This window comes from Anopheles arabiensis, chromosome 2 (assembly GCF_016920715.1).
Source record: "Anopheles arabiensis isolate DONGOLA chromosome 2, AaraD3, whole genome shotgun sequence".
Taxonomy (NCBI): domain Eukaryota; kingdom Metazoa; phylum Arthropoda; class Insecta; order Diptera; family Culicidae; genus Anopheles; species Anopheles arabiensis.
The window spans coordinates 11304268-11330242 of NC_053517.1; the positions used below are offsets into that span (position 1 = coordinate 11304268).

The window sequence follows — 25975 nt, forward strand, 5'->3', positions numbered from 1 at the left end:
TTATTGAATATTTTTGCCCGGTAAAATATGCAGCATTCAGCGAAGCTTTGGAATACTTTCGCTGGTACTGTCGGTTGGTGGGAGTGCGAGTGTTTTGAACCGATCAGTCTGACGTAGTCGATGCAGTACGGACAGGAGTATATAACAGTTGATTGTAAATTGATGATGATATTTTGCAGAGTAGTGGAAATCGTTGGTAATGTAAAATATTGCGGTACTGTTGTTGTGTTTTTACAGTAGTTTTATTGATATTTCATGTCATTGCGCAGTCGAGCTAACACGAGCCATAGTGTTTAAAAATTAAGCAAAACATTATATCTACGCACAATTCAACTTCTATAGTCGCTTGTAACGTTTGTTTGCCCATGCATATTTAACGCACAGCAGACTTTACAAAACTGATCAGATTTGAGTCTTAAGCAGACTAGCTTAAAAGCTTTTCCATTAGTGTGAAGGTGTACTACACAGTAAAAACGTAGCATCCGCTGTAGCTCATTCAAAATGAATCGCTCAGTTCTTTGATGGCTCACGGGTGAGAGCATCTGGGAGGAAAGAAGCAAATGTTATAAATTGATTTATTCCCGTTTTGTCGTTCCTTTGTGTGTGTTGTTTGTTCTTAAATTGTTCATCTGAAGGTCTATAATTATATTTTAAAATAATTTAAAGTTTTTCCTTAACTAAGCCACTACGTCAAGTAATTTTAAAGCAAATACTTGATTTGTTTGAATTGTGGCAACAGCAAAAAAAACATCCTTTTAATAGAAAATTATTGATGTCGCCTTTACATCGGATGCGGGAATGAAATTGTCATCGACACTTGCACTCGATAGAAGAACACCCGCGGAGTTTGATATCGTTCATTATCTCGATCTCGACGCTCTCGACTCCATTTTTTTGTTGTTGCAGACACTGGCGCTGGCAGACCGTTGAAAGCAGCGACGCCAGCGGTGGAGGGGGGGCGATCATTTTTCTTCCTCGAAAAAGTGACACAAAATATTCATTAATCAAAGCTCGCAGCGGGGAGCGGTCGTGGTAGCTGCTTCATGGAATGTCCTTTCCACTTTGCGTTTATCGGCCTTCCTTGAGGTTTGTTTTTTTTCTTCTCTCCTGTCTGTCGACAAGTATGCTGTCGCACGACAGGCATCTGTGTAAAAGATGCTTTGGAGGGATCGTTTTTGACGAGAAGCATCAGAGACATCGGCTCGCGACTGTGCAACGCTCACACCGCTCAAGCCTAATCGCAAGCAAATGAGTTGTCCGGTTGCCAGGGATATAGGACAACAGCTGGAAGCAGCAAACCAAAGAAAAAAAGTGTAGTAATTTTATAGCCACTTTTCTGACGAATGACCCGTGCGGCTGGGGTTGCGTTACTTCAGAGTTTGTGCCGTTCGACACACACAAGAAAGAAAATTTGACAATATTAAAAATAGACGAAATACCTTCGACTTTCGGTTGTCCCACTTTTAGGTGAAGAGAGTCTGTTTCACTTTATTCAAAACATTCCATTTTTCCATCCCGAAGCTTGTCCTGCTGTCAGATGCCACCGGCGGCCGCATTGAATCATGGACAGCGATTAATGTATCCCTCTTTCATGCCACACTTTGGGCCCAAAGTCCATCGACCCGCGGCCCATTAATTGTTTCCTTTTTCTTGCGATACGCGCTTTGCGTCTTCAAATGCCTTCAAAATGCCACGCTGCTAAAGTGGTGTCCACAGCTTTACACCCCCGGTTTGATATGAATTATTCAACCATAAACAAGCAGACCAAGCTGCCAGTGTGGCGTGATGGAAAGCTTATCCTATCATGCCATGCTGTGTCAGTGTTTGTCATCATCACTTTAAATGTAAACGCTCGATAAGTGAGCATATTTTACGGTAAAAAATACATAAACAACCATACGTTTGCATTCGCTTGAACTTCACGAACATGATTTGCAATTCATTAGCTGTACATCGTGTTTTACAATTAGAAAAGCAAAGGATGTTGTTAGCAAACGAGCTGAAAACTTGAAAAGGCTGCGGTGGGCCTGCAAAAATGAAAATAGCAAAGATATAGAACCGCGTTCTCTTGTGATGGTCGCTTAATCACTTATCACTATTCAGCAAATGACACGCACAGTTTACGACTGGCGGCAGCGAATAGACGCTTGGGTTCGTTTGGCTCAAACAGTGGAATGAAGATGCCGGTCGATACCGGCAGCTGCTATGGGTGGGCATCGAACGGAGCGTATCGCTTTCCGTGCTGTCATCGTGAGCATCCAAATCACGCTCTTTCTCTCTGGAAGTATGCCGCCGGCCCGGCTTTGAGCGTGAGCCAAATACATTCCAGACACGCAGTGGATGTGCCTGGTGGCATCATTCGAGGGTGAGCGGTGTGTGTCGATCATATGTGGCACCCTGTGGAACCGCACTGATTGAATTATTAGCAAATGCTCTCCGGTGGATCATTAAGGCGGATGTTTATGGATACGCAGACGAGCGCTTTGCGCTAAATGGAGCTGGACCTGGCGTGCAGCTGATTTAATGACTTATGGGATGGACTGATTGGTTGCCATGTCATGGGAATGTGAACGGGGTGTGCTTATGGTACAATGTTGAATAAATGTTGATCTGTAAGGGTATGCGTGTCGATGAGCGAGAGTATCTATGCACAAATGTTATTTTATTTCTGTTATTGCGTCTTGTATAGTTTGAAATTGTATAAAAATACAGTTAACAGTTTAAAAGGTGTGCATCCTGAACGAATCTTGATGTTTACTAAACATTGGCTCTTCCAGCTCGTGTCATTAAAATAGCAGCATTCTCTAAATATCTATGTGATCTAGTCTATGCTCAGTATTACAAATGCAAAACTTTCTATCGCTTGAATTCTTTCGCTCGAACGAAGGTGTCCATTCAAGCGATGACAGTGTGCTTGCAATGAAATGTAAAAAAATTAAACAAACTTTTTCACTATAACTCCACTCTTCCTTCCATCGAGCACCAGTGCGCCATCGTAGTTTTGTGCACACTTATCAGATGAACCCATTTGCCAGTACCTGTACACCGCCACACTTCACCGGTGCAGTGCTGTAAGTTGAGACGATACTGAAAATCTGTGTTAAATTGTCTTCAACCCCCCCCCCGCACTCCCTTTTGCCCATCCCGTTACCCACGCTCAGCACCCACCAAAAGGAATTTAATTTAGTAAAAAGGTACCCAGCATCTTAGCTATCGGTGAAAGGCTCCATGGGGACCCATATTAGTGATGGTTCCGTTCCGGCTGTACAGAGCGGTGCCCGTGGTGCGCTAGACCGGCGACGTTCCCGGCGGTGAACATGGTGGTGGAGCTTTTTTGCATACTTTACGCCGTGTGAACAGCACTTCAGAGAGGAATTAAAGATCGTGTTTTACAAAATGTCACCAACCTAAGGCGCATTTTGGGGTCGGGACACACGGGCGGAAGCGAGCGTGCCACTAATATGTGTAACATAGATTTTGATACGACGAGTCGTCTGGAAACATACCGCGTGCACACACACACATATCACACATAGAAGCTCTCGTATGAATATTACATTGGAAGACAATAATCGGTAAAAAAAAAGTTGTCCTTGTCGAAACTTTTCGCCAGACAAAACGTCGTTGTGCGGGTCGTGACGGCGACGAGACAGAGTTTGTCGACTCTTGCCGAAAACAGGTAATGTCTGTTTTAATGCGTGTTTGATTGGAGTTTGGCGAGTTTGAACGCGGAACTGGGGTGGCAAACAGTCCTGCTCTTTGTTTGACTTTCGATTTCTTTGCCAGCGTGTGGGGCCACTCAATAGACAATATGTTGGTAAGAGGGAAATGAAAATCGTGTAAAGAAAAGAAAAGGAACAAAACGAAACCAACCAAGAGGAAACGTTCTGAAGTGCAGAGGCTGTTCAATTCAATAATTTAATTTCAAATGCTACGAAAGAAAAGACCAACGCGCAATTTGTTGACGTTTGGCATTGGAAAATATTTATTTACTGCTTAAGCTTCATCGACGTGCTCAATTGTTTCGAGTAATCGAACTAAAACGCGCTCAATACCGATTTTCGATGAGACAAATATTGAACTGCTGTTATGCTCCATTTAAGAACCGGAGCTGTATCCCCTGTTCCCCGCTGCTGAGGAGGACAGTGAATCGTATCGGCACGTTTCGGTATTATTCATCTCACGATTTTCCACCATTCACTTACACAATGATACACACACGCACACCCACAAGCTGCCAGTCGAACCTGCTCTGAAAGCGCAATCACGCATTCGCTTGCCAAAATCAATTTATTTACGATCGTGTCAACTTGAAGTGAGGTTAATTTTTGGAAAGCGAGCGTGACTAGCAACTAACTACACCGAACGGTGGTGCTTAATGCATTACCATTTAGTGGAAATATGCCGGTGTGCGCATGTTTTGCGCCATTTGACACTTCAATTGAATTATCGTTTGGTTGTTGTTTTGAGGGGGGGGGGGGGCTGGTTCGATTCGCGAAAAATGTGCCACCGCTGTACGGTGGCAGCGGGCAAATCACCATTCGATGCAATCACGAACGGAGGTGGCAAAAACGTCTTTCACACTTCTTTCACACCAGCCAAACCAAAGCGACAGTGGCTGGTGTACACCGTTTCCAGAAATGGCATGAAACTTTAATTACGTTCCGGTGCAGAAACCGCCGATACATAAACGTTGCGGGAATAATTTAACGACTCTGCAGCGAAATGTGTGACCCAGCGGGTGGAAATGGTTGGCAAGCGACCATTCATCTAGCTGTGCTAGCTACTACAGGATCGATTGAACGCTGATTCGATCGCTATGATTAAGATCTACGAGCGGTTTCGTTTCATGGTGCGTTTACTGCCCCCCATCAGATGGCGCCACCGTCCCTTGTGACCGAAATGGCACGATGAGCATTTCGTAGCCGGCATCTTAGCCATGGCGGCAGGAAAGAAGACGCACGGACGACCAGCCCTGACGACGATGCAGACGATGCCATCTCTGCTCGCAATGGCATTTACGTGCGTGACGGAGATAAATGGCAATGGGAAAAACGTGCGCCACTTCGGTTCGGTACTTCCGTTAAATTGTAGCCTCAAAAAAAAGAAAGCACGACAAGACGGAAAGTCCATTTCCACAATGAGCAGTAGCAGCAGCCGCCACACCGCCTCCTACACACTGGTTTCTGTTTTTAGTGGTTAATTTAGAATTTCTACGACTACGCTTCGGGGCGTAGCAGGAAGGAAGATGGGAACGGTTTGCATGGGTCAGTTTAGTGACCGTGTGCTGGCGTCGGTGCAAAATGGAAGTTGAGTCGAGAGCAGACGGCACCCAGCCGGCCGTTAATTGCATAATGAAGTTTCGCTTCTTTAAAAGACGCTTCCCATTTGCGCTACGAATGCGGACGAACGAATGTTCCACTGTGGCGGGCTTGAACTCTCCCACTGGATGGTATTATAATCTCAGCCTGTGGCCTGTAGCAAACGAATGTAGCTTCGGTAGCAAAAAGAAACATCACAAAATAGCCACCAAAGTAAAGCACATCTACTACCCCTTGCCACTGTGGGGCATCCATTTCAATTACATCCTTTTAGCGTGTCCATTCTGCAGAGCGATGTGTCTCGGGGCGTGTGTGTGTATGCTAGCATACTGCTACTGCCAGCTGTACTGTGTGATTTTACTAATTAAATTAACTTTCAACGTTGTTTGCCTACTGCGGAAGCGTCGGGGAAGCGTCGTGGGTGGATGTGGTGGTCAATATTTATTTCGATCGTCACAGCCATCGCCCGGCGGGAAAATCGGCAATTAAGCTTACTTTGAATGGTTCTGGTTGCTGTATGTTTATCGTGTGGGGGTTTTCCCCCCTATGTTCAATGGTGTTAGACTTAAATTGAAGCTGCAAGCAGGCTGAGCTGAAAGAGTTTATGGGGGAATGTGCGTGAGCACGGTTCCGTCGGTCGGTTGTCGTTTGTACATCCTCGTTGGCATAAACAGCGATTGAATGTATTTATCAATGGGACATGGGCGTTTGCTTCAGACACGGTTTGATGCATTGGTAGATTATGCAGTTTTTTTTTGTGTAAATACAAAAAGGACTTATTGCGTTCAATCGATTATTTTGATGATATTTATTATTTAAGCCTGTCATGACTTTTTCTTCTCACACCTACGAATAATCTTATTGGAAAACCTTGTTACCAATGAACGGTGCCGGTCTGCACGGGAATCGATTGCAATCGATCTTGTAGTGAGCCCACGCGCTTATTAAACAGACCACCACACCTGGCATGAGTACTTACACATACATTTCCATTAAAAGCTACTATCTATATGACGCTTTAAGCTTAAAGGAGCACATTTACAGCTTTCAATGCGCCTTGCTTCCGCTTTTGACACCGACATAACCTGCGGATCGATAAAATTGTCAGCTTATCAAAGGTAACCTTCCGGGAATGGAAAGATAATTTGGAAAAGTTTTGACATTAGCCATGCTCATCGCTCGGGCTTCTATCCAGATGTACCAGTGGACTAATGATACCGGGATGTCTTTCTCCCATCAACACCTGTCAGTTTCATGCGCGCTTCAACTGGCTTGTTTTAGCTGGGCAAAACCGTAGTACTGCTACTGCACCATACTGTTTTCACGTTCATCTTTCTCAAATTGGGAACCTATGCTAATTCTGTCAATTTTCACGATCCTCCATCAAGCGAACCCTAGCCAGCCAGCACCCTCCGTTACTGCGGCACAGTAAAGCATCAAGTATCTTTTGTGTCAGGAGCACATTGTTGGAGCAATTCTTCACCAAAAGCATTCGCTGGAATGTTAAAGTTCATGGGTTTTTGATCCTGCTACTTGACGAGATAGTTACGAGATAGCTTTTTGTATACAAACCCACACACACACAGACACAAACGATAAGCAACATGATTTCTGAACCTTTTTTGCCGGAATGGATGAGCTTGCGATGGTAATGCGACACAAGCTGCATGCTACGGTAGTTCCGGTGGCTGGTAGCATATACACTGAAGTGTATCTGATCTGTGCAGCTAGAACCGTAAATATTCGGTCGAGCGCATTTCGCTCGTATGGTAAATGTGGTGAAAAAAGAACAAGTCAGTGTTGTGCGTTTAGTATGCTTAGTTCGCTTTGTCTTGCCTTCGGTTTAAGTGTACTATCAATCGCAGCGGAAACGACCACTGCCACTCTTGGTTCGTTCGCTGGTAAAGCATTGGAAGGAAGGGGAAAAACACAATCAAATGGCCAACCATTATCTGCAACTTAAAAACGTTACATTTCAAACGAAAGTTACATTCGAAAATTGAATTTCCTCACCAACAAAGCCCGTGGAAAACGTTACGCGTTCCCTTACACTGTTCTGGAGGCCCCATGGCAAGGCACAACCAAACGCACAAATAGGCAATTATCATTTTGATTGCAGTTAATCCATTTCGGTTGTGCGGAGAGGCCGGGCAAGCAAATGGAACCAGCCAACCGATGACGGTCGAAATAATAAATACCGAAAGTGGATGTGTTTTGTTAGTGGACGATAAATTTGCTTCCACTTCTTCCACTTTTGCGCTCTCGGGGCAAGTTTGGATCGGAAATCGGATGACGTTCGGCGATGATAATGACAATCATAAATTTCACTACCCCTCCCCCTCCCCCTCCCGTTCCAACGTAATTATTGCATGGCATCAGGGGCCAGGTTCGGAGCCCTTTGGGAGCCGTGCTGCACACAGGCTTGGGTTAGATTTCTCGGGAACCGAGCAGTTAGGAGATGGAACGGAACCTCGTACGCGAAGAACTTTGCGTACCGGGCACAATGGGAAACGATACTGGCCATAAATCTGTTGCTTAAGGGTGATGCACAGATTTCATTATTGCGGCATGTAAATGTAAATTAGGGCAATCGCAATTGATTGTTAAATAAAATTTTCAAATTATTTTGAATTACGCACTTTTGAATGAAATTTCAATTTCATAAGCTTAGGTTTTTTTCCCCCAACAATTGGTTTGCTTTGCAAGCATCGGCAGGATTTGCATGGGACATTTTCTATCGTTCTGCTTCGCAACGGGAATCGCTCATAGTGAATGTAAGCTTTGATTTTGTAACTAGCCAGTTCCAGTGGTAATTTGAAAAAACCGGGGTTTTGGGGAACTCCAAAGCACTGCTGCTGGCACCGGCTGTAATTGACACTTGTTCCGATGTTTCGAAGAAATCGAATGCCGATTAGCGTGTGCGCCTCGCAGGTTTCACAAGGGCCTTGGAACGGTGGTGATGGTCGCGTTTATATTTCCATTTATTCTGTCGCTTCTCGGAATGCTTCCAAATACCCACCAAATGGATTTAGCTGAGTTTGGGTATCGAAAAAGGAACAGAAAGGAGACAAGTCTTAATAAAGCAAATTTATAATTTGATGGAAATTAAGTGCAATTTTCAAAGCAACCTTCACCGAGAAAGGGACACATCAATGGCATGCGGTTCAATCACTTTTTGAGAGTTGCATTTTTTCAACAACTTTTTGGTTATTTTTTTTTGTATTTTTTAAACACCGCAACGACTGGCAACGTGGATTGCGGAAGAGATGTTGCCGACGTGGGCAATAAAATTTCAATCTGCATTTCTTCTGGTAGGATTTACGTTCCCGTTACTTTTTTTTCGGATGGATTTTCCAACTTTACGATTGCGGGACGGAGTTGTTTGCGTCAGATAAAATAACTGTGGCCTTTTTTTCTCTTTCTCCAATTTGCTATTGAACGGCTCACTGTCAGATGGATGATGGGCGCGGTTTGTGCGAACGCCAGCGGCAATGAAAGGATTATGGATTTTTATGCGAACAGATTATCTGGTAGCAGCCAGGGGGTTCTTGGAAGGTTTTATCTCCTCTTTGCCGGAAAAGAAATCAATGACGGTTCGATTCGAGAGTGCCACTCATGAATTAAATGATCATGAGATGGTTTACGATTTACGCGGCATTGATTCGGGGGTTAATGTTGGACCGACCGGCGTTGCAAGTTCGGCGAAAGTTCAGTGAAAAGAGATTGTATTTTTAGAGCAAACCGATCGTCCGCTGGTCTGGTTTTAGACTAAATTTGACGGTTTCTAGGAGTTATGATTGGCAAAAGTGTGTTCATTGCCATTGATAAGCGTCATAAGCGTCATCATTTATCGGCAGTGTGTTCACAAACACATACATTACTGTGAAGAAATGTAAGTTTGATGCGGTTAAAGCTGAACATTTAATGTATGATTATAAGAGCGACTGTGTCGCTGCTCCACGCGAATAAAGAAGCCATAATGTGCCACATGTTAAGCGAATTATGGTGACCCTTTAGCAAAGTGTCGCACTATTGATAATACCATTGTAAAACCCCTCATATCAATACCTCGTGGCACCGATAAGCTTCAATGCTGCTCTCCGGTCGGTGCATTTCCAGCGACTTTGAGTGTTACAAGCGCCCGGGCTCTACGTGACGTGTGCTGTTTGCATTCCGGATCGTGAACCACCGTTTCACCATTTGGAACCCTTCCAATCAGCGACACGGCACACGATAATCGGACCATTGTAAAGTGAGTTGATACATTTGCTAAACGTGCCCTTCGGGCTAAAGACCTCACGAGAAGGAGGATTATCCCTTACAGCAGGGTTTTATGCAACGCCAATGTAATATCACCGGCGGTAAGAAAAGATCTTTCCCACACCGGCACTGTGGAATTCTGAAGGGGAAAAGCAGGGGCCAAGGAAAAGAACAATGTGTGAGGTTAATGCATAGGGCACGGTAGCCCGGTGGCGGCGGCACGTCGGCAAGGGCTAGATGTAAAACATCCGCGACCACACCACGCAGTAGCACTAATCCTCTCTAGCCAACGCTTCCTAACCGCCCTTTCCCGGGCCCTAGCAGTACACGCTTTCGCAGAAGTGGAATTTGTGCGATATCTTAGCGGGGGTGCTTTAAGACTCATCCACTCCTGCCAGGAACGCAGCGGAGAGGAAAAGGAGAACGAAAAAAACACACTCCTCTTCGAAGAATGCTACGGTGCTTTGGGTAATCCTGCACAGCACAGTGCGCTGCGAGGGAATTCACAACGGGGTTCTAGCGTGTACGGCGAGCGCCCTAAGCAATGGGGGGAGGAGCGGATCTGATGGAACAAAATGAAGGGATAAAGAGATTAAACTCCGACCGCCGGAAGCATTATCTACAGGCCGTTCAAGCTGCTGGACAGTTGTGGAGCGGGGCGGGAAGCGTAGAGTGGAAGGTAGAGCTTGAGTACGTTTGCATGGCTTTTTGGCTGGCAGAGGGAAGCAAGGAGAGCTAATGACTGGCTGTGGAAAGGTAGAAAGTCTGTTGCTTTCACCGGCATGTGGATTAATGGAGACGCCTGGTCGGTGGCAAATCGTCGGGTACGAGCCTGATGTGTGATTGAATTCGTACCATCGGGATGATGTTATGGGTTTGCATTATTATGCATTGAATGCGGAGTTTGATTTCGTCGGTATACTTTAAGTATGTAAAGCAAATCAATTCAATTATATTTAGCGGCAATATCGAAACTTGTCCAATTATACTTTTACTTACAGTCGTTGTCCTTAAATATTGGCTCTAACTGATCTATTTTTGATATTAATGCATCCATTTTTTAACAGGGCGCATTAACTTTTGTCTCTAAGTCATGAATTTTTGACTTCTTCTTCTTCTTCTTCTTCTTTGGCTCAACAACCGTTGTCGGCCAAGGTCTGCCGGTACCACTTGTGGGCTTGGCTTTCAGTGACTGATTGATTTCCCCCCATAGCAGGATAGTCAATCCTACGTATGGCGGCACGGTCTTTGGGGCTTGAACCCATGATGGGCATGTTGTTAAGTCGTACGAGTTGGCGACTGTACTACAAGACCGGCCTATTTGACGGGGAATTTTTGACTAAAGTCGCTAAAGTTTATTTACAATTTTTTTTGTAATATCTGAAACTGTGTGTTCCGAAATTATTCAACTGAAGTTAAGTAATTATTCATTTAATTGATAGCATTTAAATTATAGAAATTGTCAATTTTGTAAGTTGCAATGTAGTGAAACAAAAAAAGGTATGTATTTTCAGGTGTAAACAATGTCTTGATAATTTATTAAATTTCATTTGTTTTTTTTTCACCAAACGACTGTATTCAAACCATTTTCATACTGTTTTTTTTTCCATACCGAATGGTAAGTGTAACGTTGACTACAAGGAAGTTATAAACAGAATCAAATGTACCTTTTTTTGTTCTACATTTTGTCGATATCTTCAGTCACTTTGTTCTGTTATAAGCTTCCGCTAAACAATACACACCAATCACTTCGTGTTATTCACGAACAAAAGGACCTTGCCGAGAAATTCTCAACAAAAAAGTCGATCCAATCAGTACGGGCGCTTTATCAAACACTGCTGGCGGAAATTAAAATGCCCAATCAAGTTCATCAGCTGCTTCTAAACTTTCCCTTCACCTTCTGGAAGGAATCAAAGTGCAGTAAAAAAAAAGACAATTCCTTCATTCTACTTACACCCTTAACCGCTAAACAACACGCGCCGCAAAAGGGACCAATATTTGCCCGTGCGTAAGCCGATCATTTGCATCTTGACACGTTTGCTGTTGTTTTGTCTGGCAGTGTCGCTGGCGGCCTTTCCATGGAACACCACGGCAGGAAAAGGTTCGCCCTGGTAAATGGCGCGAGCACACTGGTGACAAAATGATATGAATGGTAACGAAGCGGAACAGATTTGCCTCTTCGCGGGAAGACAGATACGGTTGATGGCGAAAGATGCTGCCTATTTGCGTTATTTTTCTTCTTTCTTCTCGGTACCTCGTGTCGGGAAGTTAAAGGTAAAAATAATAATCACCTGTCTTGTTCGGTAAAAATCGTGTTCTGCTTCGTTCTGGGGGTTGACGGATCGTTTGGAGTAATTTTGGCAGTTGACACACACACACACACATACAAACATACCCTAATACCCTGTGAAAACGCGGAAACGTAAGCATTCCGCCCGGCACGGTGTGATAAATGGTCGAACGAATGAAATTACACAGAGACAAGCGCAAATAAATATTCAATTTTGGTGCGTTCCTTTTGGCGGAGACAACGTGCAGAAGGCAGAGGAGCGAACGAATGCGGATGTAGCTCGATTTATTTACATTCCATTTCCGGTCCCTGTTTGTCACCGTTTTGTCGCACGGAGATGATGGTGCGGATGCTGCGGCGGTGAGGTTTGGATTCTGGCAGTAGCCACGTGCGGTAGGTAAGGCGGGATGCGATGTTGTGTTTTCGAAGGAAAAATGAGACCGTTGTTTCGGTGTGAGCGCAGATAAGGACGAGATTTTGACGCCCTTTCAATACCTTCAAGTTGAAAAGGTGCCGGGGACCGACACGTGCTTGAAGGGGAGCGTTTTGATTGATGAGCCAAATGGGAAGGCAAATTAATATCGAAGGGCTGATTTTAATTGGTTTTTAGTCCTAGGGGCTTCAAAGAACAAAGGTTGAGACGACGTAATGCTTGATGGGAAGGATATAATGTAGAAAAATACCTACTCTTCTGCTTTGTTGTTTGTTAAATTATTTTCCCTGTCCTAGTTGTTGGACTTTATATGCAAGTGCTAATTGATTACTCATTTCTTTCAGTCTTGTGCGTACCGAAGGATGTAAATGAAGGATCTAAATAAAGCATTGGCAACAATTTGTACCCCTGTCTTTACGTTTACTCAACCAAAAGCCGTAAACTTTTTTGTTTTCAAATTGCGAATCCAACCTCCCAACTTCGATCACGCATCACGGAATCACCGGCATCGTTTAAAGTTATGATACCCGGTTTTCAATTAGCAAAAGAATTCAAATTCATTGGAACGGTTTGAGCTGGCACAGCAATGGCGCGGTCTGCGACCAGACTTTTGCTGGAAGTTTCTTTTGGCCCCCGCCGAACCGCCGAACGGAACGTGACGATAATGGGGATGGGATAATTTTCGCGCAAAGACCGCATTTTTGCCACGGTGTGTGTGAGAGAGGGTGATTTTTTTTATTGGTGCTCTTTGCTCTCTTGTAAAATTCAGTTCAAGCTGTACAGTGCTGAAAGGATGATCTTCGTACGCGCTATGGAAGTTTGGGCGCTAAACTGTCCCTTTCTGCGCACCCTGCTGGTGGTCGATTGCATTCACGCGGCATCGTTCAAGTATCGTGCGTACCACCGAAAGTTTTGATGTGTTAAATTTGTGCATTGAACTATTCACTTACACACACTCACCGTGTCCGTAATGCTGGCGTCGGTTTGGTGTACGCCAGAGGGCAGTAGGAACGTGTTGTGCGACACATCCGGCACAGCGTACCGGAACAAAATCAATCTGATCGAAAGCATCCCAACACACCCGGTAGAGGGATGCGATATGTCAGAGCGTCAGCACCTCGCCTCGACGGCAAGGTGGTTGGGAACTACATGCGCTGCGAGCGACGAGAAAATATTCAATTTTCTTACCAAACTGCTGTTGGGGTAGAATATCGCATTTCATCATCATCATCATCGTTGTCGTCGTTGACGTCGTTGTAGTTGTCGTGGTAGGCGAAGAGGAAGAAGGATGTGAGTGCATCCTGTCGCGGTGTTATCGCAAAGCATTTCAATATTTTGTGGCGTGCGGTGTTGCGGAAAGCCAAACGGAACGATGACACGGTGGAGCCGACCGGAAAAAAAGGCGCGAGCTTGGCAAATGCAGAACAAATTGCATTTTCATCATCATCTCGAGGCAACCACTGATAAGGTTGAACGTTTCAAGCGCGGGAAAGCGTTCGTTTCTGCTATCGATCGACTGAAATATCGCCTCGGCAGTGTCTTTTTTTTGCTTGAATTTAAGTAGCGCCGACTCGGGTACGAAACCGATTCGGAATGGACGGAATGGCACATCAAACAAAAGTGTACGAGTTTTGTTTGTACGGGTTGTCTTGCCGGTCCCCCGTTTACCCATCAATGTCGATCGATTTCGTTTCAAGCTTCCTTCAAGATTTTGGTTCTCACAAGGCAATAATATATTCGCCAATGTGTCCTATCCTGTGCTGTCCGCCGCTGCACAAACAGCAAGCCAAAATAAAGGAACGATTTTCTTCCCCGCAATGGGGGCTACTCTATGCCAGCGAGCATCAATGTGTGCGGTATGCTGGTCTGCATAATGCTGTCCCCTCCCAAAATGATACATCCCCAAATGTCCCCTAAACGCTGTGACCGAGGGGGGAGGAGGAGGGGGAAGGGGGGGATACATTAGATCCGGTGCTTTGCCAAAGGCTACACGATTGTTGACAGCGCACAACACAAGGGTACACAGCAAACAAACGGGTGAAAGGGGACCCTCGGAAGAGACCCCCCCCCCCTCGATGGCCGGTGGTGCCGGTCGGGTGCGCTCCGTGTAATGTGTTTTTCGGTGCTCTATTTGTTTATTTGATTCTCTACGCTTGGCAGCTGATGTTGAAGGATGGTAAGGGTCGAAATCGAAATGAGCAAAACAAAAATCATCATCCGTTAAGGGTAGAACTGTACGTGTGCGCTTAACCGGATGGAACAAAAGGCATTTTGGGGGGGGGGGGGGGTTGAATGCTGAACTGTTGGGATCGGCTGTGACAGTGGTAATGAGCCGATAGCCGCAAGCCATGTGTACTCAGGACGAGAAATAATAAACACGTTGCTCCACAGCACGTTACAGGATAAAGATGATAACTCTTAATTTTTTGCAACATAAGTCTAAAATACTTTTCTGTAAGCAGCATTGTGGGCCGAACAAAACCTTTCAATGCAATAAAACTCACCGAAATTCAATAATAAAAAAAACAATTCAGCCCAACCCATGCAAAGTTTGGGTAAGTGAGTAATTGATTACAATTTTACGCTTGTACGCTTCCTTAATAAAAATACGCTTAATCAAAAAAACATTTCGCCGTGATTGAGACTCGTCGCCGCCCGTTTCCGTACGGCGAGGAGCTAAGAATAATAATTTTAAAGCTCTCGACCGATCGACCGTTGCGTGCCAGTCGTAAAGGCGAAGGAATGTTGGTTAATTTTATGCTTCCCTTGCGAACGGGCGCGCGCTATGGCATTATGAGCAACGATGGTCAAATATTTTACAAGCGATAAATCGAACCAACTGCGCCACGGCTGCGACTAGCGCTGTGAGAAATAAAAACATCCTCCCTCCCAAAACAAAAAACAAAATCCCGGCAGGAGCGGAAAATCTGTACCACAACTTCTGGCTGATTGATGGGAAGATGATTTATTGAGTTTCGCTCGCAGCGCGACCCACACGCCACCACCAGCGCACAGCACACAACGCACACAGCTCGCAGCACACGAATCCGCAACTGGCGGATAGGAGATTACGATTGATTGCATTTCTTATGGGATTTTTGGCTGCTCGCGTGGCCCACGTTTCCAAGGGTTCGTCGGTTACCCTGGCCACGGTGGAGCTCATTCACACACATACATACACACGACCTAGCAAACTATCGATTCGATTCGAAAGGATGCTTCATTGTCTCCGAGCTGTTTATTTATGTACGCCTGAGTGTAGGTGCTTGCAGATCGGGGGCGTAATGAGCGGAACCGGGTGAGAGTGTGTGTGTGTGTATACAGCACGGAGCCTAAAAATGGCATTTCTTGTGCTCGTGACCGATCCCTGCCCGAAAAAGGGCACGGAAGGATTAGTGCGGCATTTTGGCACCATCGCTCGGTCGAAGCGTGATGGCTGGTGATGGAATGGGCAGGAGCAGCAAATCCAATTCCATGACCACATTCCATCCCGAGTGTGCTTGAACCAGAACCAGTTCGCCCCTGCGTGCGTGCGTGGTGATGATCGGCAAGCGAAAGACAAAGACAAATGTGGAAGCCGATTCTCCCTTTTTCGATTTGCCGATATTTCCCTTCGAACCGTTGGCATGCAGGGAATGTGCGAGAAGCGATGCAGCCAGCACCATGCGCACAATCGGAGTGTCAATTTTATTGGTACACATCCGTGCGGCGAAGCTTGGCGCTGAATGCCAGCAACACCTCAATTGGCATTCAGTGGGAAGATAGGAAGGATGTTTTTGTTGTTTCTCTTTTTTTTGCGTCGGGAGGAGGTTCGTCTTTTCCCTCTTCACTTTGCCGGCTGCGGGCAAAGCGGGCAAAGCGCGGAGGAATGGAAGCTTTTGTTGCTTTATTTGATTGCTTCGGGCAGCGGAGATTAGCTTCGTTGATGGCATTTCTTTCTCCCGTGCGTTTGCTATTGTGGTGCTGAATGGGTGTCGTAGATACCGCACCACGGTGCTAAAAAGGGGGGAGAAAAACAACCGCGCAAACCTCACAAACAAAGAGCTTTCCGAGCCTGTGCGACTTCCATCGTTTTGACTAACATTAGCAACCCCGGGGTTAGCCCGGTCCCCGGACGGTATGTATTATCCTGTCACCTCGTAACCTTTCGTGTGCCGTGCGCACTTCTCGGTGGGTATTGCAACGAATTGAACCAATTTGTGCACCCGACGAACACACACACACACCCGGGCTGTGGGGTTAGAGTGTAAGCCACACTGGCACGGGAAATATCCATTTCCCATCGTTTGCGTTCGGCAAGGTAAGACACAAATCCGGTCAGCACTGGATGGCAGTAGCGCACTCGGTTGTGTTGGGGGATTTTTTTCTTATTTTCATCTGTGCAAAATTATAGAAACTTCTCGCACTGGGCGGCTACAGCTTGCTTCCGATGGATTGGCGGGGAGGATATAGGGAAGGTTGGATCCCATTAGAATCGGAAACAATTTACATTCGTTTGCATACGCGCCAACTTGCTGCGTGAAACGTGAAAATGTGCAAACACGCGCAAGACATCATGGGGTGGTGCCGTTTATGAGCATGAAGGTGGTAACCGTTGCCGTTGGAGCCTTGAATGGTATGCGAAATTGAACCGAATGAGTTATTTATGGCGTGATGGGTGTTTAAAAGTGAAACAGCAATGCCACTTTGTGGCACTTCAATGCGTTCTTGGGTATGGTTTAAATTTTAAAGTGAATCTTACATTACATCATTTGAGGTTTCTGTTGCAATGTTTGAGACTGTTTTTAAGACCTTGTAATATATTGTAATATAAGTGAATAAATAATAATAATGATAATATTAAATTAAATATTCACCACTTCATAAAGCTGATCATCGGGATGAATGCGTGACCTGATAATGGGATTGCAAACAATCACATAATTTACAGGCAAAAATTTCCGTTACAAGCTTCATTACCATGAGACATAACTCAGGCGCAAATTATGATTCACCTGACTGTAATTAATTATTCCAAGCGCGACAACACCACACAACACTGCTGGTTCTGGGGTTTGATCCAATGTTATCTTATACAATCCGAAGCAAATCGATCTATTGGACTATATTTACACGGTCGCAAGTACACACGGATGGGGGCCTCTCGCACACAGCAAAACGTGATTTATTAAATGTCAACCAGCTCACCCACGGTCGATTGGTCCAATCCAAATGATGCTTGCATTTGCTGCCACCAGCGTGGGAGGAGAGGAGGGGGGGGGCAAAAAGTAATGATCCATTAACAAGGTCTGTAGGGTATGGAATGAATAATTAGCAAAAGAAAGTTATCGAAATAATGGTGGATTATTTCAAAAGACGAAAATAACTTATCTATAGTGTTCATAAGTGTATGGCCGTATAGTTGGCCTCGGCACTAACTTAAGTTCAACTGATGTACTATTCGCCGAATATAAAAGAAGCAATTTGTTTTAGAAGTTTAATGTCGACAAATGGATATCTTCAATTTATTCAAGTTATGAAACTTTTTCAAGTTATAGCATTCATTGAAATTTCTCAATAAGATGAGGATCATTGTAACTGTAGATCAGGCGCGAAAACCCGCGGTCTCCTAGAGTTCAACTTGGTGCATACATATTATACATATCCAGCATTGGATGTGCATAAAACACACATACAGAGCCTTCAGGCAAGTCGGATCATAATGTCTTTGATGGTTTTACAGATCCAAGAATCCAAGCATTTTTAAAGCTTTGCTAGAGGAGTGTTGGTAGCGACGATTGAAACTCAATTTACTGTTTAAGATAATTGCTATGTCACGTATCTCATTGCTACGTTGAACTATTGAACCTGATAGCTTGTAAGAAAAGTCAATAATCTTCTCTGATCTATGAAATGTTATTACCTCACACTTTTCGATAGAAATACAGAGATCATTTTTAACACACCTATCACAGAAATCTTCATGGATAGATTGCAATGTCAAGCAGTCAGTGTACGAGGAGACATGCAAAATCAGCATACATCATGGCAGGAATCTTCAGGTATCACAGATGTTAAGTCGTTAACATAGAGAGAACATCATAATGGACCAAAGAGGCTTCCTTGTCTCCAAGACCAGTGGTACTTCCAAAAAGCCTGAAATAGTAGTAGGCAACAGACATTTTTGAGGCAGAATCCTTGTTGTTTGGTACTAATAACATACAAACAGCTGTTCATAAGTTATTTGTGTACAATCGTTTTCGCGTAGATACTTTTCAAATCAAATGTATGATGATTTCCAAGCAAAGCAAACATATTATTAATTTGCTCTTTGTAGTTCAAAGATCAAATGCAGCCTTTTGTACGTCCCCTATAGATGGTATCGAATAAACATAGCGACATGCTCATGTGATGATACGAAGCATCCTACAATAATGCGGTCGGGGACTAGAAACATACTCAGTTCAAATGAATACAAATATTTCAATTGTTTCAACTTCCATCTGTGGTTCCACGTATGTGGTGAGCAAATTAAAACAAACTGGCTCTTTCGTCTAATCCAATGAATATACATGTATACCAAGTTGAAACAAATATCGATCAAGTGGCGTAAAAAAAACGATACCTCGAAACACATTCAATTACCTATATTGAATGACTTTGCCACGTGTGTATGTTACTGTTTTGTTTTATTTGTTAATCGCTCTCCATCGCATTTATGCAGAAAACAAAGCTGTTAAACCTTGTTTTGTTGGTGCTCTCGGTCTCACTCTCTAGTTCTATTTCATTTTTAAAAGCGAATAAAGCAGATCAATTGACGTGAAAGCTTGTCGACCTTTCCCGTACGCAATAATTGAACTCGCCGTTCCATTATGCATATCGAACCCGCCGGTGTGGTACCACCCGTGTCAAACACATGCATGCAACAAAACAAAAAGCGACGTAAAAAATCCCCGATTAGAAGTGCGTGCGTTGAGGTGGTTGGCATGTTGGCTGCGGGTATGCAATGTTGGCGTGTGTGCTGTACTACAGTGCCCCAGTACTTCAGCGACACGGCAACATACATCAAATATTTGTCCAACGTCCATTAAACGCTCTGTGACAGCGCATACGGTGAAGTACTTGCGGTGCGCTTAAATGCGTGTTTTAGAAGCTGTCCCAAAATTTCGTGTGTGTGTGTGTGTAGCTGCCAGACCGTAATGGGAATGAACCATGCACGCGGAGCGGTAGGGCTAGATATATAGATCATCCTTCTAGTTTTGAAGGTGATGGATCCACCATCAGGGCCATTACCCGTTTCGCTCGATCACGCGTAGAATTTCGGTGGACCTGGGGGAGAAGGTGAATCGGGAAGCGGTGCGAGAACCAACTCATCAGCGGTCGAGCAAATAGAGGCACTATTAATATACCGCGGATCGGGGCCCTGCTCATGTCATGTTTGGCCCCCCTTGGATGGGACCGAGAGTTTGAATTACGGACGAATGGAGCGCCTAACGTCCTAGACGATTAGTTTTAGAACGGCCCTGTGCCGGTGATGAACCGCGGACCAACACACACACGCGCTATTGCTGCCGATGGTGGCGGCCCATGCAACTCTTGTGCATACTCGTGTGCGCAACACTCTGTCGGCTGGGTTTCGTCCATCTAAACAGTAGCGTTTGATACGCAGTCGATCGGGAAGGCGACTGCGCTGATGCTGCGAGGGAAAACAAACATTTGTGACACGTAGAAACAACACATCTCACAGGGTGGATTAATTACACGTGATGGCGCTTAGAGCAATCAGGGTTATGTTGTGCTAGAATTGTACTAAAAGCATTACTTAATAGGCACGTGTCGATTATGTTTCCGAGTGCATTAGTATGTATTTTTATTGACTCTATAGGAGAAAAAAAATGTGTTTAAAAATAAATAAAAACTACTTAAAACTTGCTCGGTTGTTTGTGTATTCATCTCATGAATCATCGTAGCGCAAACAAGATGAAACATGCAAACATGAGCTTTGACGGCTTCTTAAACAACAACAAGCAATCAAATTGCCAACAGGCTACTCATTACGGTGCTCGTACCAATGTACGAGATAGTTTCATGCTTCTCTTCGCAAACAAACCAATTTTAAAGTTTTTGAGGTCACGGGTTCAACTGGCCGGTGGGGAAAAGTGCGAGGTGAAGGTTTTCTTTTATGCTGTCTCGACGCATCAGTGAACCGAACGGCGGGTAAATGCAATGCATTGCAAACGGACGAGCATCTGTTATCGGAAGAATCAAGACTAGCGGGCAGAATTTCTTGCACAGTTTCATCCAAACCAACTTCCAATCCATCTTGCTAACGAATCGTGAACCGCAAAGAATGGAGCGGATCCCGTACAGAAGTTTGCTATTAATTTGCTCTATGAGAAACAGTTGCGGAATAGAACAAAAAGACTTTTCTCCTCCCACCAATAAGGCAAGGATTGACCTTCGCAAAAGGGAAGTAGTAAACTGTACCAGACGTGCGAGGAAAACAACCAGCAACGTGGAAACTTTTGTCTGGCGAAAAACTAGTGTAGCTTTTTTTTTTTGAACGTTTCGAGTAGAGTTCCAGCTCAACAAAAAAGGATAAAACTATACAGCGAAAAAAACAACAAACTGGACGGTGTGAGGATGAACCTAATCAGTGGCAAACGGAAACCAATGGAAACCGTGATGATCATTTAATTAACGAAAGTGAATTCGCCAACTCGCCGCGCCGCTCCCGCTCTGGCTCGGGAATAAACAAAGCTGAAGCAAGCGAATCGGCAGCGAATGCGAATTTCTGCGCCAATCCAAACCTCACACAATTTAACAATAAACAAACAGCTCGTGCAAAGAGCATTGCGGGCAAAACACTATTCCCACTATTGCTGTGCTGGGAGCGTTTCTTGCGTGGCGCAGTTCTTTGCTGAGCGTCGCCGGGCTGGATTGATGCGATGTGGCGTGGCGATTCAGTCTGGGGCGAAGGATTTATCAGTGAATTTTAACCACTTCCTGAATGCGGAAACACGAAATGCCAAAAGAAAACGCCACAAACAAAGGCTATGTTTATACAGGCAGGCAGGCAACACAACGAGGAGTGGCTCTTATTAGCTGACCGTTCAATGTAAACCCGCCCAAGAACACGCTTGCTGGCGGCGTGAGAGAAATGACGGAGGGTTAGGGAAAACAAAAACTACAGCCAAGCGTGTCGAGTGAGTAAAATGAAACCCAACCAAAAAAAGGTCCGGTTTTAAATGGTGAGGGTAAAAAAAAGTAGAAAAATACATCCAGCACACGCCATCAAACAAACCCCGGACCGTCGATGGAGAAGCCTGGTGGCTTGTGGCGAGCGCACAAATAAAAGAAAACAACATCATAATCTCTTCATCTTCTTCGGGAGTAATTTCGTGCGACGTACTACGGCGACAGCGCACCGTAAAAGTAGAACTAAAAAATGGAACGCACACACAAAAAAAAATACTCTCAAACACACGCACTGCTGTCACTGCTAGCTGCGGATAGCGTTACTGGCGCTGCGGTACTAAGCTGCAAGGTTCTGATAAATTCTGTTTGGTGTGTGAGCGAGTGAGCGGGGAAAGCAGCAGCATTATTATAATTTTTCGGTTTTAATTTCTTCATTCCAGCACACACCGCTGTCGCAATGTTCCATTTCTCTCACTAATGGAATAGCTTTGTTTGTGCGTTTCTTTTTTGCTGCCGCTACGCTGCCACGGCCACGGCTGCTATCGGGGGGTACGGGGTCGGGAGGGGATGGGCGCAAAAGAAGATTAGTGTCCGCCCATCCTTTCTAATGATAGCGTTCCAGTACGCGTTCGTGCTGTTATTACTGCTGCAACACTTTCAAGTAGTACAAAGTTTAGTTTCTTTTTTCGGGGAGTATCCGCAATATTCGTGCTAGTGCGTGGGGATTTTGGGGTTGCGTGGAAGGAAGGATAAGCACACGCAAAACGAAACGCAAATCCTACCAAAAGCGCAGGTTGCGTGCGACGGTCGTTCGCTAATCCGGGCTAAATTTATATGCAAAAATGTTCCCTAACCTTCAGGAAGCTTCAGCAAAGCCTAAAAAACGTGTTCAAAAATTTGTTGTGGATTGAGTGTGTTGATTGAAAATTTGAGTGTAGAAATGTTCAGAGCAATAATCCTCTGGATGGGTATATTTATGGCTAATTAAATTGTTTGCTCAATGCTCACAGTACAGTGCATAGTTCGGGAGCAAATATCTGTCACTAAACTAAGTACTAACTCATTTCCCTAGCGCTAACGACTCAACAACTAGTTTTTGCTAGAGCAATGAAGTTATTCAATTATTCACACTGAAAAGCAACATTTACGGAGGCGTAAGGCGCGAAAAGTGCAATAAATTTGAAACCTGTCACCGAATATGGTGCGGTTTCTCCAACCAGGACGAAGCAGGACAGTCTACAGCAAATTTAACTGTACACAGTCGTTTTGTTTTTGTTCAGTTTTAGGCTCCAAACTGTAGCTTGGGAATGTGGATTCCTTCTTTGCCATTTGAAAAATGTGTGCAACATGCTGCTGTTTGAGTAATTCAATTTTCAGCATTTTTCCCTTTTTATGCTTGTTTTTTTTTTTCTTAGCTTCACATTCACTGGCACACGTCCAACAATACCGGCAACAGTATGTTGCTGCGTTGATTCATGCGCAATGGGACGTTTTTCCTCGAATGTGTGCTCCTGTCTAAGAACAGGCTGGCAGAGTGGCAGGAGAATGTATCTGATCTTCGCTGTGTTATGATTTTCGTCTATTGATGTTGAACACTCGCGAGACTTACCTACGAATTGCACCGGGTGCGGCTGGGTGTCTGCAAGCCTACTAGGCGAAGACGAATCGAATGCGAACCAGGGTTTCAATACCTGTATTTGAAAACAGAGGGAGAAAAAAGCATAGTACCAGTAAGAACGCTGTTAATGGTGGTTTCGAGAATTGTTTGCCGTAAAAATGCGCATCACGATAGGCTTCCCTTACTTTCCGAGAAGAACTTAGATGGACGCATTTTTGGCAGCTGCCATGCGATAGATTTCGATGAACATGAATTTCACATACGGGAATTAAAACATTCTACGGCGTGTTTCTAGATGCAATTACCGATTCGTGGTAGCTTTCAACGCATCGCAGTTCGCAGAATATGGTGGGTATGAAAACATCATTGGGGTGTTTAACATTGAGATTGGTTTTCAATACAAGGTTTCCCACGATTTACTGGTTGGTTCCCATCAATTTTTGGTCCAATTGTATTGATATCCAATCAGAAAATACCAATAAATTATGGGAACGAACCAAAAATCTATGGGATACGATCAAAAAATCGTGGGAACGTACCAAAAAATCATATGAACTGAACAATAAATCGTGAGAAACGCTGTAAAAACTCTTTTTGTAAAATAAAATATAGTAAAGTGTACAGCTGTACGTGCTGCAAACTTCTCCTTCCCTAGCTTCCATTTAAACCCGATATTAAAATAATGCCATTCATAGGTATTGGAAATGTATGCGATGGAAGTAATGTGAATGAATCAAATTAAACCCGTATTCACCACACCAAGGGAAACCATCGGATTGAGAAATTGATTTTTTCCAAGCGAATAGACGGCAGCCTAAAGCGCCGCTTTTACGTGCAATAAATTTCCAACCATAGTTGGAGTTTGCACTTCCCCGGCGCCATCTATTCATTGCACCTTAAACACATTTCGTTTGTATTTCTTTTTTTTCCGCCACCAATACCAATGGGCAAAAGTGTGACACCTGAAATTTAGCGCTCTTCCATTGGCCGCTCGCTTAAGTAGCACCGTACCCGACCCCGTACGACCGAAAGCGACACAAAATGAGTCATCATAAAGTAGGGAAATTTACGAGATGCCTCCGCCCAAGTGGCACCGCACACGAAGAAGTGCAAAACAAAGTGGTGGCGCCCGCGCGCGCGCTGCCCAACTCTTTCCCAATTACACACAAGGGCGCGCTGTGACGGTTGCTTGCCTGCTTGCCAGTGCGAATCGAATAAAATGTACACTTTAAAGCGTGCTGCGGGCTTCCGAAAGCTTTCGCGACTATGGCACTGTGTGTAGCACACACACGCTCTAGGGTGTAGCGTATCATTTTGGGCATCCATTGCCCCATTGTCCTAACCCTAAAGCATATGTCCGGACCCCCGGATGCTTCGGACCGGGGGTTCGGGCACGGGTGCTGAAAGTTCGCATCCGCTCGGACGGCTTGCCAAGCTTGCTGGCACTGAGCTGCTTTCCCCGAATGCGCCAAAGCGCTCGGTCATATCTGTTCCACTAATGGTGAAATATATATCCATCCGGAGATCAGGCGAATGTCCCGTTCCTGTTAGTTCGTTTCCAGCAAGACGGGGCTTCCCGGCACTATTACCGGCTTGCATTGTGTCCGCCGTGGGGTTTTGGGGCGGAGGTTGTGCCGGGGATTTTGCGTCATCGAGTGAGCGCGCTTTGAAACATGCCTCCGGAATGCGTTGTATTTCATGTGATTGCTCACCATGGTTGGGTTCGGGTTTTTGTGCGAAACGGAGCGCACCAACGTGCCCATGCTTCAGCACATAATTCGCACAGAGAGCGCCTTGCGTTCCTGCAGCAAGACTTACGGAGCTCAGTAAACGGAAGAACAAAAAGCTCTGTGCTTCCGAGGAAATGCAACCATCGCAATTTGTGGCTTCTGCAGGGTTGAATACTGGCAAACCGAAACGAGTGAAGAATTGAATTGTGTGTGGTTTTTTTTGTTGTTGTTTGCGGTATCGGTTCAGGGAAGGGCAAAAAAAGAAGATCAGTTCTCTTTGGCACCCACCATGACCGTTGTAAAACAAAAGAGCAATTGAAAATGGGACGGTTGAAAAGGTTGCAAAATGCTCTTCACGTTATAGACGCTGGGTAAAAGTAGATGGGTATTAAATGCTTCTTACATCGTTTTTGTGTTAAGTGCAGCAGTTGTAGCATGTTGAACAAATATGCTCCAACTCCAATTGTTGCGCGATGTCATCGTTTGCAATTGGGAAACATCGTTCGGCATACTTTTTGAATAGCTCTTCGTTTTTTAATTGCTGATGGCTGATGTTAGTTTATCCCTTTTAAGCTATTCACTTGAATTGCAAGCATCGTTGACATTGGTTTTTGCTAGTTTAAGTAGTGTTTTATGCTATAATAGTAACAAATATAAAACAAAAGTTATCCTTGAATAAGTTAACAAAAAAAGTAGTTCACCATTGAATACGCTCTCCGTCCATGATGACGCACAATGAGATTGCATCACCATAATCTCGCTTCAGAACTTCAACTCCAGTGCGCTGCAATATGTTCTGGTTGAGTGCAATTGCTCACGATCTGCTTTGATCTTGCCCAGTGCAATGCCATCAGCAAACCACTCGGCTCCGATTAGCTAGTTGGAGGTACAGTGAGCTAAGAAAAAAGTTCTAAAAACCTGCCACTCAAGCGGGTTAGCATCTCTGCTCTGATCTGCATCGCTTAAAAAAAAAATACCACGGGTACGAGGAATTTGCGAGTCCCGTTTTCTGTTCGTTTTTTTATTATTATTTTTTCGTTATCTCTTTTCCGCCCTCATAATAATCCATAATCTACGTACGACGGCACGAGAGGCACAGCCCAAAAAAAAAAGACACTGTAACCGTAATTTCTATTGTACAATTGT

At 44.6% G+C, this 25975-nt stretch overlaps 1 protein-coding gene across 3 annotated transcripts in view; it reads right to left on the reverse strand.

Moving 5' to 3' along the window:
• LOC120895766 (FMRFamide receptor-like) overlaps positions 1-25975 on the reverse strand; it is a 67542-nt gene that overhangs the window by 12970 nt on the left and 28597 nt on the right. For 2 of the 3 annotated variants that reach the window (XM_040299364.1, XM_040299363.1), the window contains exon 3: positions 23091-23172. The exons of the other annotated variant lie outside the window; for it this stretch is intronic. The gene's annotated coding sequence lies outside the window, so the exon portion shown is untranslated. The remainder of the gene's footprint in view (positions 1-23090; positions 23173-25975) is intronic. 3 annotated transcript variants of the gene reach the window in all.